Source organism: Hipposideros armiger, unplaced genomic scaffold, assembly GCF_001890085.2.
Source record: "Hipposideros armiger isolate ML-2016 unplaced genomic scaffold, ASM189008v1 scaffold_357, whole genome shotgun sequence".
Lineage (NCBI taxonomy): Eukaryota > Metazoa > Chordata > Mammalia > Chiroptera > Hipposideridae > Hipposideros > Hipposideros armiger.
In genome coordinates this window covers 743,852-761,142 of record NW_017731707.1, presented here as the reverse complement: position 1 = coordinate 761,142, position 17,291 = coordinate 743,852, and the positions used below count along the sequence as shown (strand labels likewise).

The following is a 17,291-nucleotide window of genomic DNA, read 5'->3' as shown; positions in this document are numbered from 1 at the left end:
CCCCCCCCCCCCAGGTAATTCTCATGTGGATGGTCCTTGAATCACAAGTTGATAAATACAGTAGTAACAAGTGATTTTGGAATGAGTGAATAATTGGTTTATGGGAAATCCTTTAGAGATACTTAGATATGAAGTGTTTCTACTCTTAGTGCTTTATTTCTTATAAACATATTAATTTTTAAAAAATGCCTCTGGTGGTATAAATTTCCTTTTACTTATCTTGCACATAGATCTCTCACTAGGCAAAGCTATTTTTTAAAGAGAAGATGTGTATTTTATGAAATAAACATAATACTCCGACATGCTGTTCTCCTGCCCCTAACTGCATGATTTCAGAAGGACTGAATAAATGCTTCTAGTAGGATTCACTCACAAAGACGCTATTAAATGTATTCAAGAGGAAATTGGATTCAGGGAGTAGGCTGGATGAAGCCATTAAAGATACAAATGAGTATTTTAGATACAAATCAGCATTTTAGGTACAAGTGAGTATTTTAGAGCTGGAGTGGACCAGATCTGGCTTGGCATTTTATTGCACTAGAGGTCCACGGGATGTGTGTCAGCAGGAGCCCTGGAAAACAGGGTTAAGTGCAGATCCTTAAGGGACTTTTGTTTCTTCTCCTTTTGGTGAAGTAAGTTCAATCTTGCATGGGTAATCTTGGGTTGACCATGAAAACAAGTTGTGCCTTGTTTAACTGCATAATGTTGTGGTCAAGAGCATGGACTTCGCAGCCAGACTGACTCCAAATCCTGCTCTGAATTCTCAGTGTGACTTTGGGCACCTCGCATGCCTCAGTTTCTACCCAGGAGGGAACGAATGGCGCTTCACGCACAAGCTCATTGTGAGGACTGAGCGTTAAAATGCCCATACTTACTTAGAATGGGGGGGTCTGGCGTATTGTAAGCACTCGACAATTATTAGCTTTTTCTCCTCCTCCCCCTCCCATTGGTATTGTTCTTGTTATCATTATTAATTTCAGTGCTTTCAAATCATGTGCCTTCTGGAGTACAAATTTTCAATGATTGTTGTTTTGGAATAAGTGTAGTTATTGGTTGTGTCTATAAACATGTTCATTTATGCCTCAGTATATATGAGGAATTTAAAGTCTTCAGTGTAGTGTCTGTCCCTTTTATTTATGACCAACATGTTCGGAAGTCGGGTGCCATCACTTATATAACATTGGTTTTTTCCCCTCTGTAAAAAGGGATGCTCATACTTGTCAGGGTCTTGTGGTGAGAATTAATGAATAAGCTAATGTGTTTGGCTCTACCCCATTAACTTCTAATTAGCATTAGTTACTGCTCTTATAGTCTCTTCAAGTACCCTCATCAAACTGATTCTCTGAACCAGGGGCTTTGAGAGGACTTTTCCTTATGCACTACGGAGAATGCTGTTTTATATGACATCTGCTGTGTTATTACTCCTCATGTCTGAAAAAACATTCATTTTACTTCCCATATCTAAAATTTGTATACCTCCCCATCAACAACAAAAGACTAAATTAACTCAAATAACAACTTCTTGTAGAACTCTTAGTAATAAAATATTCCTTCTTGGGGGAGGGGGTTGTCACTTCGAGGGGTAAAAAGTATAACTATTGCACTGGGTTATACAGCTGAAACTAATTATAAAAAATGTGTATTTCATAATAAAAAATAATTTAAAAAATAAATAAAAGAAGGGGAAAAATAATAAAATATTCCTTCTTAAATAAGTATTAAGTAATTATTTTTTTCTCTGGAAGATTGCCGTCTTTCATTTTTGACTCGATTTTTTCATCGTTATCCAACAGTTATATCTGTAGTTAGCGATAATTCCTACAACAGGTCTTTGAAGGCATAGTGTGATAGAGGCAGTCCTAGCATTGTGGTTTAAAACAAACCCCCCAAAAAGCTTTGTATTTCAGTTCTGTGTCCCAGAGCCAAGATTTGGAGTTTCTGCGTCTCAGGACGGTGGTCTGTCAAACACGGTTGATGATACCTTTGGAATAACCTATATGGCATATACTGGGCACAAATACCAGCATATGTGGCTGACTGTGTGTGACTAATACGGTGATTTTATTCCTTTTTCCAATAAGATTCAGTTTGCTAATATAACTGGAACCAATTTCATAATTTTCATATAAAGCAAAAGAAGACATCTTTTAGGGTCCTAATGTCAATTGGATTTCTGCCTGACATAGACTTACCTTAAATATCTAATTTCCAAACTTGCTCTGGGAGGACACCTCTTCTGTCAATTGGTAATATTAAATCTTTCAAAGAATGTGAATATAGAATGAATATGGGATTGTGTGCCTGTGTTTTATTCAAATAGAGTCATTGAGTGTAATGCAATTTTCCATTTCCCGATTTTGTGTTAATGTTGTTGGTCACCAAAGGATTCTGCTCACCAAGGGCAGGGGCACAGCTCTGTATCCAGGAGAAGGATGAGGCCTGAGCCAGACTGGTTCCTATGCTCTTCCAAAGGCAATGTTTATTTAACCGCAAGAGTCCTTTGTTCACATAATTACAAAGTTAAAATTCAATTCCTTGCAATGTAGGCTTGAAAGGATTAGCTACCCTCTTGATTGATATGTAAAGAGAGTTGTATAATCTTCTGGAACTATGGCTTTTGAGGAACAAAAATAATCTAAACTATAATTTTGACATGGGACAAAGGATGTGGTTTATACGTTTATTCTTAGGATTCGCATCTTTGATTTGCCTCTGTAATTAAATAGCTGCTTGTCATGGGGAGGGTGTGTGGAGGAACGCTTTAATTGCTGTTGATTTCTTAGTGATACTTAGAAGTGGTGTCCAACTGTCTTCCTGAGCTTTCAGACACTTTGATGAAACAATAGGAACTTGTTAAGTACATAACCAGATTCTTCCACACAGCCTCTTTATGGGAGGCCTATTTTAAGTCAGATAGGTTTGATGCCCAGACTGAAAAGCACTTATTCACCCGTTCTGATAAAAGGTCATGTAGTTTAACCTCTTACACATAAGACGGAGGGAACTAAAACCATTCTTCTCTACCACCACACCTTCCTTTCAAAAAAAAGAGGAAAATATAGAAAAATAAAATGGTGCGTATCTTCTTTGTTAAAGTGTCAGAATTTGGACCCTTTTTAGATTTTCTCTTATTACGGTTTGGAGAATCTCTTTTGTCTTTGCTCAGTCACCTTCTTTTTTCTTATTCTACCAATTTTGTTATATTCTATTTATCAGGCTCCTTTTTTACAGACTCCTTTTCCTCTACTCCACCATTCATTTGGAGCTCCTAAAAATTCCGACCAAGGCTGTCTTTTTTTATGCTCTATACTTTCTCTTAAGGAATCTCATCCATACTTATAGCTGCTGAGTCTCAAATTTTAATCCAGAGCCTACTGACCTCTTCTCCAAGCTCTCCTACCTGACATTTGCACTTGAATGTTTTAAAAGGCATGTCAAAACCGCTGGTACAAAACTAACTTAAGTTCTTTCACAAAAGTGGGTTGCTAGTCTTTTTTAACAAAATATTTTATTGGGGAATTGGGGAAGGGGAACAGCCAAGTTGTTGTCCTTCAGTCTTAGTTGTGGCGGGTGCAGCTAGCTCAGCTCCAAGTCCAGTCACCATCCAGCCGCCCGTCGGCAGCTCGCTGCTGCTCAACTCAAGGTGCCGTGTTCAATCTTAGTGGCGGGTGAGCATAGCCCACCATCCCATGCAGGAGTTGAACAGGAAACCTTGTTGCTAAGAGTGCACACTGTAAGCACTGAGCTATCTGGCCACCGGTTGGCAGCTCAGCTGGGGCGCAGCTCACTGGCCCACGTGGGAATTGAACCAGCGACCCTGAGGGTCAGAGCTCGCTCTCTTAACCAACTTAGCCACTCAGCCAGCCCTGCTATTCTTTTTCTAAAAACACAATTCTGATGTTTCCTCCATTTGCTTGAAACTTCTTAGGGAGTCCTCAGACATTGCTGGTGGGAATGAAAATGCTGCAGCCGCTGTGGGAAACACTTTGGTGGTTCCTCAGAAAATTAAATATAGAGTTAACCACATGGCCCAGCAATTCTACTCCTAGGTACATGCCCAAGAGAATTGAAAACAGGTGTCTGTATAACATGTGTACAGGAATGTTCAATAGCAACGTTATTCATAATAGCCAAAATTTGGAAACAACTCAAATGTCCATCAGTTGACGAATGGATAAGTAAAATGTGGTATATACATACAGTAGAATATTCAGCTATGTAGAGGAATGAAGTACTGATACAGGCTACAACATGGATGTACCTTGAAAATATTGTGCAAAGTGAAAAAAGCAGGACACAAAAGACCATATATTGTGTGATGCCATTTATATGCCATGTCCAGAACAGGCAAATCCATAGCAACAGAAAGCAGATTAATGGTTACCAGGGCTGGTGGGGATAGGGGAGGGGCAGGGAATGGTATTTCCTTTTGAGATATCAAAATGGTCTAGAATTTGACAGTGGTGATCGCTGTCCTGTTTTTTGAAGACACTGAAAATCACTGAACTGTGCATTTTAAAATGGTAACTATTAGTGTCCCAGGGCTGCTGTAACAAAGGACCACAAATTGAGTGATGTAAAAAGCAGACAGTTTTTGTCTCACAGCTCTGGAGGCCATGAGTCTGAGATCAAGGTGTTGGCAGAGTGGGTGTCCTCTGAGGGCAGTGAGGGAGACTCTGTCCCATGCCTCCCCTAGCTTCTGGTGGTTTGTTGGCAATCTGGCTCATAGACCCATCCTCCCAATCTCCGCCTTTATCCTCACATGACATTCTCTCTGTGTGCGTGCCTGTGTCCATATTTCCCCTTTTTATATGGACACAGTCCTATTTGATTAAGGCCTACCTTAATGACCTCATTTTAACTAATTACATCTTCAGCAACCCACTTTCCAAATAAGCTCACGTTTTGAGGTCCTTGGTTTTGACGTCACATGCAGTTTTGAAGGATATAATTCAACCCAGAACAGTGACTTTAATGTTGTGTGAATTTCACCTCAATTGAAAAAAAAACAAACAAAAACAAAAACCCCAAACCATAAAACAACCCTCCAAGAACTTCTAACTGTTCTCAAGTTAGAGGCCAAAGCCCTGAATCTGGTCTGGCCTCAGCCTACTGCCCTCGTCAGACTTTCTGCTGTTCTCTCACTGTGTGCTCTAGCCAGCTGACTTGGTTCCTGTACCAGTCATGGTCTTGCTGACCGCAGGGCCTGTGCCTGCAACCAACTTTTATTTCTTTTTTTGTAGGAAGCTTTTCACCCTTCAGTTCTCAGCTCCAAAATTACTTTCATGGAGAGCACTTGTATGACTTCCCAGTATAAGACACCCTCTTTTATGGAATGTTATCGACTGCTGTGTAACAAAGAACTCCGAAACTTCCTAGTGTTAAGCAAGATCCATTTAATTATGCTCCTGGATTCTGTGGGTCATGAATTCCAACACATGAAAGACGACTTGGGTCTGTTCTATGATGTCTGGAGCCTCAGTTGGGACGATTGGGACAGCTAGGGGCTGGAATCATCTGGGAGCATGTACACTCATTGGTGCCTGGATGGGGCTGACTCAAAACCAAGTTCATCTGGGACTGTGGACCAGAGTTCTTACTCATGGTTCCTTCGTGAGGCTCATAGTAGGGTGGAGGCTTACAGTGGGGTGGCCTCAAGCTAGTCAGACTTCTTACAGGGCAGGCCATCTCCAAGAGTGAGTATTCCAGCAAACAAAAGAAGCAAGACGCTCTGTGGCTCTTAGGACATAGCTTCGGAAGTCACATGGCATCATTCCCACCCTACTCTGGTGGTTAAAGCTGTCATAGCCAACCCAGATTCACGAGGAGGGGACACAGAGCTTACCCCTCAGGGTAAGCAGTGTTAGAACTTGTGGCTGTGTTTATAAACTGCCACAATGCTCATCAATCTGTGTTCCTTCACAGAGCTCCTTTGTAAATCACTCATTCCTTTTTTTTTGTATCATTAGTTTATTACAAATGATAGACGTGGAAATTATTTACATGATGAGATTTCACAACTTCAGTGGAATGGGCAGCTTTACATGATGCCATTTCAATAGTGATTTATTTCAGTCTTCATACTTTCCAAGAATGTCACCATCTCTAAATAAATAACCCTTGTCATCTAGAACTACTTCGGTGACTCCGTATTCTGGAAAAAGAACTCTATCTCCAACTTTCATGCTAACTGGTTGAATCTCACCACCTTTTCTTTTAAAGCCCAATCCAACATCTAGTGTTGCTTGCAATACTTTTCCTTGAGATTTTTCTGGAAGCATAATGCCTCCTTTGATTACATACCGTTTCCGCAGCACTCCTTTCAACTAATACTCAGTCAAATAGGGGGAGAAGCTTTCTAAATGCCTGCCCTGCCATGACTCCAGCCACCACAGTTCATATTCTGCCCATCTATCATTGCTTTGTGTCACTATTGGATGAATTTCTGCCTAGACGATAAATTCAACTAGATGATAAGCTTACTTTGCTCACCGTAGTATTCCCAGCATCTAACACACTGGCTGGCACATAATAGGTGTTTGGTAAATGAAACTCTATGGAAAGAAAGTGGACTGTGAAGAATTAGAAAAGGTAGAGCATGACAAGACATTCACTTATGTTGTAAACATCGCAAGCATGTGCAGCTGATGTAGGCAGGATCACTAGTAAGTGTGCCCACTGGTCCACGGCTTTATTGTTTCATCCTGGAGATTTCATTTGTTGAGCAGTATATCTGTGGCTGCCTTGAGACTGTTGATATTGCCCGAGCTGTCTGAGAGCTGCCACTCAAGAGGAAATCATATTGATGCCTGCAATAAAACATAGCAACGTAAGTATAAGTGAAGCCAAATGCTGGCTGAATGAATTCCCCAAAAGGGAATGAAGAGGACTAAAAATTGAAGGTTTAAGTAGGCTAATACTAATAGGGTTTGTGTGTATGCTTGTGGATTTCTGTGCTTGTTAGGTGAAGGAGGAAAGGTAGTAAGGGATACAGTTTTTTATTTATTTTTTATTTTTAACAGACTGTCTCGGAGCTGTATGGGGCGGATCATGTTTATTTAACACTCTCTGCAGAATTTAGAATGAGATTTTCCCTCCCATCTCCTCGGCTCCTCATTTCTTTTAAAAATTTTAAGTCTGAGACAGACGCACATATAACCTTGCCAGGCACACAGTTCACTTGTCCCCTGTCTCCCGCACAGCTGCTTGACATCTGTGCTACAGACTAGGTAGATGAGTGCCAATTTCCTTTCCTTGCCTGCAAAATTCTCAGGGCAGTCATTTACACAGAACCTCTTAAAATGTGGAGGGATGCGGTTCAATAAATTAAAATGCAGTTGTAATTTTTGCTTCTACACACCAAAGACCTCCCCTCCCCCACCTCACCTCCACCCCAAGGCAGCATTGGGTAATGTTAAAACACCAGCTTTGCAGTCACATGGACCTCGGTTTGAACCTTGACCCTGCCACTTTTTATTGATGTGACCCTAGGCAAGTTACCCTCCATATGCCTCCTTCACTTAAAAAGGGGAGGCGGGAGGTGGGAGATAATAATAGAGCTGTTAGAAGAATTTAGTGGGATCTTACATATAAAGATCCTAGTGCCGTTTGACACATGGTGAATGCTCAATCAATGTTAGTTATGATGACTGTTATACAACTGTAATTGCTTGGGGTTTACTTGGAATTTAAATACAGTAATATTGGAGCAGCTTTCAAAGAAGGCTCAACCTTATTCTGGTTTTGCTTTTAATTGGAAAACAAGCTTGGAAAAAATAAAATTAGAAAATGCTCTTTTAGGTCTGGAATATTATTAGTATATTATTAGTGTAATCGTTCGTACATATGTTTAATACTGTGACTTCTGCTTTGAAAAGTGTCATTAAAGAATAAGTATAAATTGAAATGGAGAAATGGTTCAAAATGCTAAGACTTTAGACTATTGAATGTATTTTTTCCTGCATTCTTCTAACATCTATCATAGTTAATGCCACCAGACAGAGTGCATAGAGGTGTTTGTTTCAGGGCATTTGATTTAAAACTGGTGGCTCCCCTGACTCTGGACAGGGTCAGCATGGGCTGAGGGGTGGGGTCCTCTTTAAGGTCACCCGTGAGAGCTCCACATTTTTGGTTCAGAAGGCTCTTGTTCGTCCCTCCTTGTGTAACCACTGATGGTGGCAGAGGCCGTGGTGAAGTTGGAGGAGTGAGGATTTTGTAACAGATGGTTTCTTGGATACCTGGAGCCCATCCAGCTCTAAGTTTTGAAAATGATGGGCCAGACCCTGAACTGGTGTGGAAGTAGGTTTGATTGGCAGGACAGGAAGTGAGGTCCTAGGGTGATGTCTTTGGGGCAGCTGCTGCTGCTCGGCTGACGGCTGGCACCAGCTGCCTGGGCTTCCCGAGCTTTAGTGAGGTGATTGGTGTAGTTCCACAACACCAAAGTGGGAAACCCCTCCTGGGATCTGAGAGGGGCATAAGCACTTTGGAACTCTTGGCCTGTTTTAGAAGGGGTGTCGCCTTGTGCGACTTGTACCACCTTTGGCATGGATGGAAATGTGGGAGCCAAAGATATGTGCGTCATCATTGTACACTGGTCAGCCCAGTGTTCCGGCTTTGTGGAAGGGCTCAGCTGTCCTCATAGACTAGGAACTTATTCCACACTTTGCTAACATCCTCTGATACCTTTTTTGGAGTAATTAAATCATTCTTGGCTGGGTTCTAGTATTTGGCCTGCATCTCCCTAGCTGGATGTCCTGGGGCAAATTATTTAACCTCTCTGTGCCTCACTTTCCTTATCTATAAAATAAAAAGGTCAGACTCGATGATGTCATAGGTATGAGATGACCTTTAATGTCCAAAAGAAAGCATTTTTATGTATCTTTTCATATATTTTGGTATTTGCTTCTCTGAAGAGTGGGCTTCACAAATTTGTTTCTGTTCAAAGTGAAGCATAACCTTCTTTTGCTCCCAAATTTCTTCTTAAAAGATTTAGGTGGTGCTTCCCCATATCTAGGATTCAAGAGTTTGGAAATTATTTTGTGGAGGGAGGGACCCAGATTTTATCTCCTTCTTCAAATGATCTTGTCTCCTTTGTTGTTGTGACAAATGCTGGTCACAATTGCTGTTGGGGAAGGTGAAGTGTGGAAACATGGTATAGAGTTATAGAAACACAATATTGCAGTAGCAGTGGAGGCCATCTGGTCAACCCATTCATGTTGAGGAGACTGAGGCCCAGAAAGTTTTCTCATGTCTGAGGCTGTACAGCTGTACCCTGTGAGGAAACAGGAAATTCCTGCATCTGAGAATGTGGAAATAGTAAGAGTTAAATGCTGGACTTTCTTAGTGAAGAGAGACGCTAAAGAATTGAGAGCAAAAATGAGAAAGAAATGGCAACAGAAACTATAAAGGTGGGGACAATTTGCGAAGTGAGATGGAAAGTACTGTATTCTATTTGCGGCCCCTCACCTTCCACCCCAGGTTTTCAGGCTTGTGTACATTTTGCACAAGGCAGCCTCTTAGGAATTTTCAAGAAAGTTGTGACATCATCTCTGCTGATCCCAAGGTCACAAAAACTCTTTAGCAAGGGTTATCATTTAGGTTACATGTAGCAAGGGAGATGGGACTCTCAAGAATATCTAAGATACAAACTGTGTCCCATGGCCAGGCCTCACGCATATTACATTGATAGATTGTTTTAGATCCAAGGCAGCAGTGGAGATGTCACCGGCAGGAGTTTGTGATTACTGTTCCTTATTGTAACCTGCTATGATGACTTATCAGGATTGGGGTCTGGCTAATGACCATCATCTTTGTTTATGTAGAACTTTTAATTAAATACTTGGTCCTGTGTTGTTGGTCAGCAGGGCATAGTGTGTGTTTGTGTATGTGTGTGTTGTCAGCATGGTGGATGGAGGTGGGTGAATGCAAAGCCATTTAGCTCGGGCCTCACATTCATGAAGGGCCTCAAATTTATTTCTTTAGTGTTGTCTCCATATGAATTTATACATTCAGCCACAGAGACAAACTGGCGGGATTGAAAGAATACGGCATTCATCATCGAAATTTTGATTTGTTTCTCATTAACAGACATTCTGCCTGTAGTACACTATGAATTAATATGTTTTGTAAATCTTGAACTGTTTTATCAAGAGCATAATTAGTCATAAGTGTTTGGGTGTTAGAAATGTTAATTTGCTCAATGTAGACATTAAAGTATCATGTCATTTTTAATTTTTAACGTAACTGGGAGTGTTAAAATTCAGAGTGGCTAAAGTCCTTCTTGACCTCTGAAAGGCCCTGCAAAACCACCTTTGCATTGGTTGTCCTGGATCGTGTGCTCACTTCTGGTCCAATCCACTGGGAGAGGGGCCATCGCATGATCTAGAAAACTTTGCCCCTTTGGTACATGGAAAAGCCTGGGACATTTTCCCTCAGAAAGTGCTGTGGATATGGCAGGCTTGTGACTGAACTGAAGATGGGGAACCTGGGAGTCTGATTTACAAGTAAGGCCCTCAGCAGAAGTCTGGTTTAGTCATGAGATTACTGAAGGATTAGGCAGCTCACCTAATTTCTCAGCCAATTTACTCTTGTAAATTACAGATGAATGACACCAAATGACTTCTGAAAACTGTGAAGGCTGTAAAACTCATTTATGCTTTGAGATATTTAGCCACTGCTAAAATACTTTCCTAAAAATGAAATAATTGTTTAGGCAGTTGGCAGTTGTTTGGGTAAAATTTCATCGTGAACAGCTCTATGAGAAAAACAATTCCAGAAATGAGAGGATAAAGAGCTGCAAGGGGCCATTTAGTCAGCTAGATGAAGGCTGGGAAACAATTGGTTGTGCTTAGGGAGGGATAAAATTGGAAAGCAGTGCGAAAATGAGACTCAAGTCATTGGGGGGGGGGACTTTGAAATGGAAACTGCATTTGGTAGTAACAGTGACCACACATTTTAAATTCATACCCCCTCCCATTTATTTTTATCAATGTGTAATAATTTATGCAGTAACTGCCATCAAGATATACCTGTGGCAGGACTAAATTGCATGAGTTGCCATTTTTGTTGTTTGGCCAAAGCTTTGATGTCTACAATAGAAAATTTTATGTGGAAAGGTTGGCATATTAACAGATGTTGAAGTGAGCAGCTTGGGACCCTGTTGCATTATGAGGGAAGAGATTTTGGACCTTGGTGTTTTGCAAACGACACATTTGTATGATTAGAGAGCACAGGATTATGGGTAAAATGGTTGCAACTACTAAACTAGCCTAGTATACATGGATTCTTGTTCATTCACAAAATACCTTTTCTGTGTGCTTGTTGATTAATATCCTGGGTAGGTTTTATTCCAATCATCTGTGATACAGTCAACGCATCTGAAAATACTATAAGAGAGAAGAATATAGTCACCCATTGTAACCCTGCTGCTTTATGGACAGATTGTGTTGATCAGAAATTGTGGCATTCCTGTAAATTTTTTTTCAGACTTCTTTCATATAGAGCAATTGACCTGGTATTTCAGTATATTATTTTGCCAGGAAAATGTCAGATTAGTAATCCTCAATAGGACATTGTGTATCTCAATCACCTGTGGAATTTAAAAAAGGAAAATATAGCCCCCGGGCTAGACCGGAAATGGTTTGACCTAATCTTCTGTGCTGGGCCCATCACATCTTTTTGATTCTTGGTCTCTTCCACCATCCTTCCTTCTGCAGTCAATACATACTAAGCTTGGTGACTTGTCACTGAGCTGAGCATACAGTGTTGAACAAAACAGAAATGATTCTTGGCTTCTTGGCATTTGCAGCTATGAGGGAGCCAGGGAATAAATACATAAATACTGCTGGAGAAAAATTATAAATTGCAGTAGTGCTCTGGAGGGAGAAACAAAACACAGGGGGGCAATGAAAGAGAATGACACAGGAAGAACACAGTTGAGGTGGGAGGGAAGGCCTCTCTCAGGAAGTGGTATTGAACTGAAAACTGAGGGGTGGGGAGAGTATCAGCCAATGTGAGGAGCTGGGGGAGGGGGGCAGTGTGGCAGAAGGCCCTGGAGTGGGAAAAGGCTTGGTGCCTTGGAGAATGAGGAGTGAGAGAGGAGAGATGGTGGCTGTGTCTATTCTATTGAAACATTCCCTTACTATTGTGGTTACAAGACAACTTGCCTCAATGTTCCTTTAAAGCAAAGGGATCCTTGCCAGTTACAGTGGTTGGCTCTGTTTAGGTCTGCTAAGCAAATTCTAGGGTGTCTGTTGGCTTTGTTTTGGACTTTGTAAATGGATTTCTCTTGAGAACATTACAAGAACTGAAAGATTAGTTTAAGCAAAAGAATTTAATTGAAGGATGCGTTATTGTTCTTGCAAATCCCTTGATACTTGGCCATTGTCTTCTAGCCTTTTCATTCAGTATTCATTGTCATCTGCTTGGAGTATGGGGCTGTAAGCCTTTACCCTTCACCTCTTACCACCTGTCTTTTTGTAATGCAGCTTTCTTTTCTTTTCTTTCTTTTTTTTGAGCACATGGACATGAGTTGGGAAAGAGTTCACTTAGCGGTTCTTCTTTGGAATGAAATAAACCTCAGTTTCTAGTGGAGGAATTCTGGTGGATTTACTGATAGGTAGTGGATTCTCGCTATAATCAAGATCCCCCAGGAAACATTAGGTACAATTACACTATTGATAATAGTGCCATATTAACTTTAAATTTGGGACAGGGCCCTGAGTACAGTTGTAACATGTATCTTGGCACAAGGGCCCTGGCTGAGGAGCAAGTAAGGGCTGAATCCACTGCAGTGTACAAGGTTGGACAATTAAGTTCACGAACTTGTTGCGATGATGTTGCTAATTTTGATATCAGAGGGATTATTCATTATGAATTTGTACCAGCTGGACAAACAGCTAAGTTTACTATTTGGAAGTGCTGAAAGGCTGCCTGAAAAAGTTAAATGACCTGAACTTTTTGCCAACAATTCATGGCTCTTGTATCACGACAATGCACCAGCTCACATAGCACTGTCTGTGAGGGAGTTTTTAGCCAGTAAACAAATAACTGTATTGGAACACCCTCCTTACTCACCTGATCTGGTCCCCGATGTCTTCTTTCTTTACCTGAAGATAAAAGAAATATTGAAAGGAAGACATTTTGATGACATTCAGGACATCAAGGGTAATTAATACGATGGCAGCTCTGATGGCCATTCCAGAAAAAGAGTTCCAAAATTGCTTTGAAGGGTGGACTAGGTGCTGACATCAGTGCATAGCTTCCCAAGGGGAGTGCTTCAAAGGTGACTGTAGTGATATTCAGCAATGAAGTATGTAGCACTTTTTCCAGGATGAGTTTCCAAACTTAATTGTCAGACCTCCAAGGACGTGGAAGTGGGTCAGCCTGGGGGAAGCGGGTATCTTTTTCTATTTCTCATGAAAGCCAGTTAGCAAACCAAGCCCATTTCTGAAATCCTCCAGAGGTGCCTTAAAGACTGGCAGTGGCTCTGCCTGAGAGGAACCTCAGTGAGCTTTGGATCCTGCCTTCCTGCCTAGGAACACCCAGCTCTTACCTGGTGAGACATGAGAGAACCACATTAGTCCCCTTTATCCCACACATGGCCATCTCACTTTTCTCTCCTGGTGTGTTACTAGTTTTAATGGACATATTTGTGCAGTCAGTGCATACAAACCATATTTGTAAGAATTTGATATATTTTTCAATATTGTCATCATCATGCTGCACTCACATTTTAGCGTGTCAAAAACAGTGGTGCTTTATAACTCCAACCTCGTTTCCTGCTGGGGCAGTGCTTGCCACAAGTGTGTGGTGCCTGGATTATAGTTACCTCATATTCATGACACAGACTGCCTTACGTAACTTTCCAAAGCATTTGTACTTGAATATTACATTTGATTCTTCTCTTTAATAAGTTGGAGCAGGTACTTTTATCCCCAAATTAGAAAGGGGGAGGTTAAGTTGGCTTGCCCCAAACAAATTAAAGGGCTAGAAAATGGGTTCTCTGCTTCCTTCTGGACTTAGGGTGTGGGTTCATCTCCTGTGACAGGTCCCCCAAGTCCAGTAGCTGCAGATCATATTCCAGAGGTGAGCAGTTGAGGTTTGGAGGTTTGCACTGCCTTTTCCACCCTGATCCAGGTATCTCCACCCGTCTTCATGTCTCAGTCAGTGCTGCAATGGATATGTCTTTAAGAAGGTAGCCCCAAAGTTGACACATCACTTCAGGTCATATCATATCACTTATTGCCAGTCATAGGAGCTTACCTAGCTTCAAGGGAGTCTGAGACATGTAGTGTCCAATGGAGGGACCAGGGGCATGATTTAAAAATAGAGGGGCTGAGTACTAAAAGGAGCAAGGGGAGGAAACCAGGGAACTCGCTAGCACATTAGTCCTCATCTTTTCTTGATGCAGCATTAGAGTACGTGAGGGACGACGCTAGGTGAGTGGTTGGTTAATAAAGAGGGACAATGAATGGCTGCGACCAAACATTTGCTGATGGTTCTTCTACAGCTCTAACTTTATCAGGCTGCTTTTCATATGTGTACTTGAATGTTCTTCCTGAGTCCAGTTCTTTCATTCACTCTTCACCTGAGTGTCGTGTGGTCCGCATATTGAAGGTACCTATGAGATAGCCTGGGCCAGGCCAGCTCACCACAGAGGTCCTACTTTTGCAGCTAATTTTGAACCCCAAACAGGAAGGAAGTTTAGTTTACCTGTCATCAAGTTTTAAAAGAAAAATTTTTGCTACTGGCAGCAACTGAGTGGAGCTGGAGAAAGAGAGAGGGCTGTGCAGGCCTGGGGCGTTTCCTGTACCACAGCTGGGTTAAGGACTCTGTCAATTCTATTAGCCCTTTGTGTTGGATAAAGGGCCCTCCTGCTTGTTACATGAAGGCACCTGCTGCTGAAGGCATGGAAATCATTTAGCCTCTGCCTTACCTCCTGCTCAGAGCCCTTCAGAGCTCACTTTCCCTTAGGCTGAGCTCTGTCTCCCCTGATCTCTTTCCCAGGGGCAGTAGCCTTCCAGCCCCTTAAGGTAAGGGACAGATTCTGCCTTGGCCATGAATCCTCTGAACTGAGGGTAATGGTGAACAAGCTGCTGGAAGCATTGTTCTTTAACACACCCATGAGTCAAAAGAAACTCTGCATGGAGTAGATGCACACACAGACCAAAGAGGGTGGAGACTGGGTTGGGGGCTGTGCTCATGAGATCCTTGTTCATTTTCCTGCTCCTGTACATGGACTGCTGGTTGTCTCCACTATCGCTCAGGGAACAGATTTCTTGCGAACACCTACTTGGGTGATTGTGTCTATCTGGGAGGACCAGCAAAAAGGGACTCAGAGAGACACATCTGGTTTCCTCTCCAGCATTCCAGCCATCACCTCCACTTTTGCCCTGACCCTCCCCACTGCCCACACTTCCTCTGTGAATGGGCTAGGTTGGGTGTTTCTCCACTCCAGCTGCACAGTGGACTAACATGGGGAGCTTTCAAAATCCAATGTCCAGAGCCCACCCCCAGCAATTCTGAGTTAATAAGTGATGGATGGGGCTTGGACATCAGTATTTCTTTTTTAAAAAGTTTTTTTTAGTTGAATTTAATATTATGACTGGGATTGAAAATCCTGGTCTAAGCGGACTATTTAATGTCTTTCTCCATCTCCTCCCCTCCCCCTTCCCTCCCTTCCTCCACCTGTCTTTCTTTCTTTTTCCCTTTCTATTTTTTTGCATCCATTTTTTTTTTACGACCCTCTCTAGAGCATTGTGGTTACCTAGCATAATCCTAATTGGCTACATAAAACCCTCTAAATTTAAGTCTTACACAAGGGAGTGATGTAAGCCTTGGTTTATGATAAGAGATACATTGCTCAGTAAACAGAAATAAGTATCTTTTGTAGATAACTGCACTTTTATCTGGGGGAGCAACAGAAAAGAATTTAAAGGGCCTGCTGGGAAAAACAGCTGTCTTTGAGGGTGATTATTCACTCTGAAAGGTTTTGGGCTTAGTGGAAGAAGTCCTCAACAATTCAAATCAGACCAATATTGAGGGGGGAGACTGAAGGAAGAAGTATTGTCTGAATTTTATGGTTAAAAACAAGGCACTGCATTTATATAATCTGTTTTCTCCATAGCAATGGTAACGTGTTATCGCTTTTTTTTTTTTTCTGGAGAAAAGCATCCTGCTACTTAAGAGCAGAGAAGGTGGAAATCATGAGTTCCTGATGGAGCCAGGAGACCTGGGCTTGTTCTTCTATTGTCACTCGCCAGTGTTGGGACCTTGGACTGTCACAGAAGACTGGTCCTCTCTGTGGCAATTCACTGGGGACAGGGACAGGGAAGGGGGATGAGGGACCTGTAGCTCCATTTGGAGCTGCTGATGGGCGTGTTGGGTGCAGGGGGCCTCCATGTGGCTGTCAGCTGTGGACCTACCACCTTCCCTGCCATTTCTGTAGCAAGAAGTAAATTAGGTGGGGCCAGGGGCCTGTGAATGCTGTAAAATTGTGTCAGACATTCTGTGTGTGTGTATGTGAGGGTGCATATTTTTTCAGGAGGAAAAGTTCCATGGCTTTTCAAAATCAAAATCCTAAAGGGAGTCAACTGACTATAAAAGGATTCCTATCATAGGTTTGTTTATCTGTGGTGGGGGAAGGGATGTCTGCATAATGTAGTAGAGAATCCTGTGAATTCAAACAGGTTTTTTGTTGTTGTTGTTCATTCGCACTCTAGGCTTATGTCTAGCATTTTATGCTAGAATGGATAAGGTTCCAAAGTTAAACTTTTTTGAAGATTCCTCAAAAAAATAAAATGCTATATATAGTGTATATAGATTTTATTTAAGGCATTACGAATGTTTTTAAAACCGTACTCTCATTATAGACAAAAAGGATTTAAGGATGATTGTAACAAAATGTATATGTAGATAATAGGACTGATAAAATACAAATAAATGATAAAAACCACGTAGAGGAAGGGGGACATAATTATAGCAAATAACTTAGGCTAGTGAAGTTTTTGCAAATAAGCATTACATTTAAGTCTGAGCTTCCTGGAAACCAAGGTTAAAAAGAGAAACATGGTGGGTATTAGAATTCTTTCTTCATTAAAGGAAGCAAATGATTTCAGTAGGTGAGATACTCTCTGGAGTTAATGTATAAAATCTAAGATTTTATAGCATGTGTCCCTGGATGTGCCATCCTCTGCACTTTTACCAAACACATGGACATGCGTTTCTTGTGACTGGTTTCCACATCAGCAGTTGTTTTTTAGAGGGAGTCTGTGTGTGGGATACGTAGCTTT

General features: G+C 41.6%; 1 protein-coding gene and 1 pseudogene across 1 annotated transcript in view; one reads left to right on the top strand and one right to left on the bottom strand.

The window, feature by feature from the left end:
* Positions 1-17,291, top strand: part of TSPAN5 (tetraspanin 5) — a 168,502-nt gene that overhangs the window by 33,390 nt on the left and 117,821 nt on the right. The gene's annotated exons all lie outside the window — the stretch shown is intronic.
* LOC109392915 (10 kDa heat shock protein, mitochondrial pseudogene) lies at positions 6,072-6,378 on the bottom strand (annotated as a pseudogene).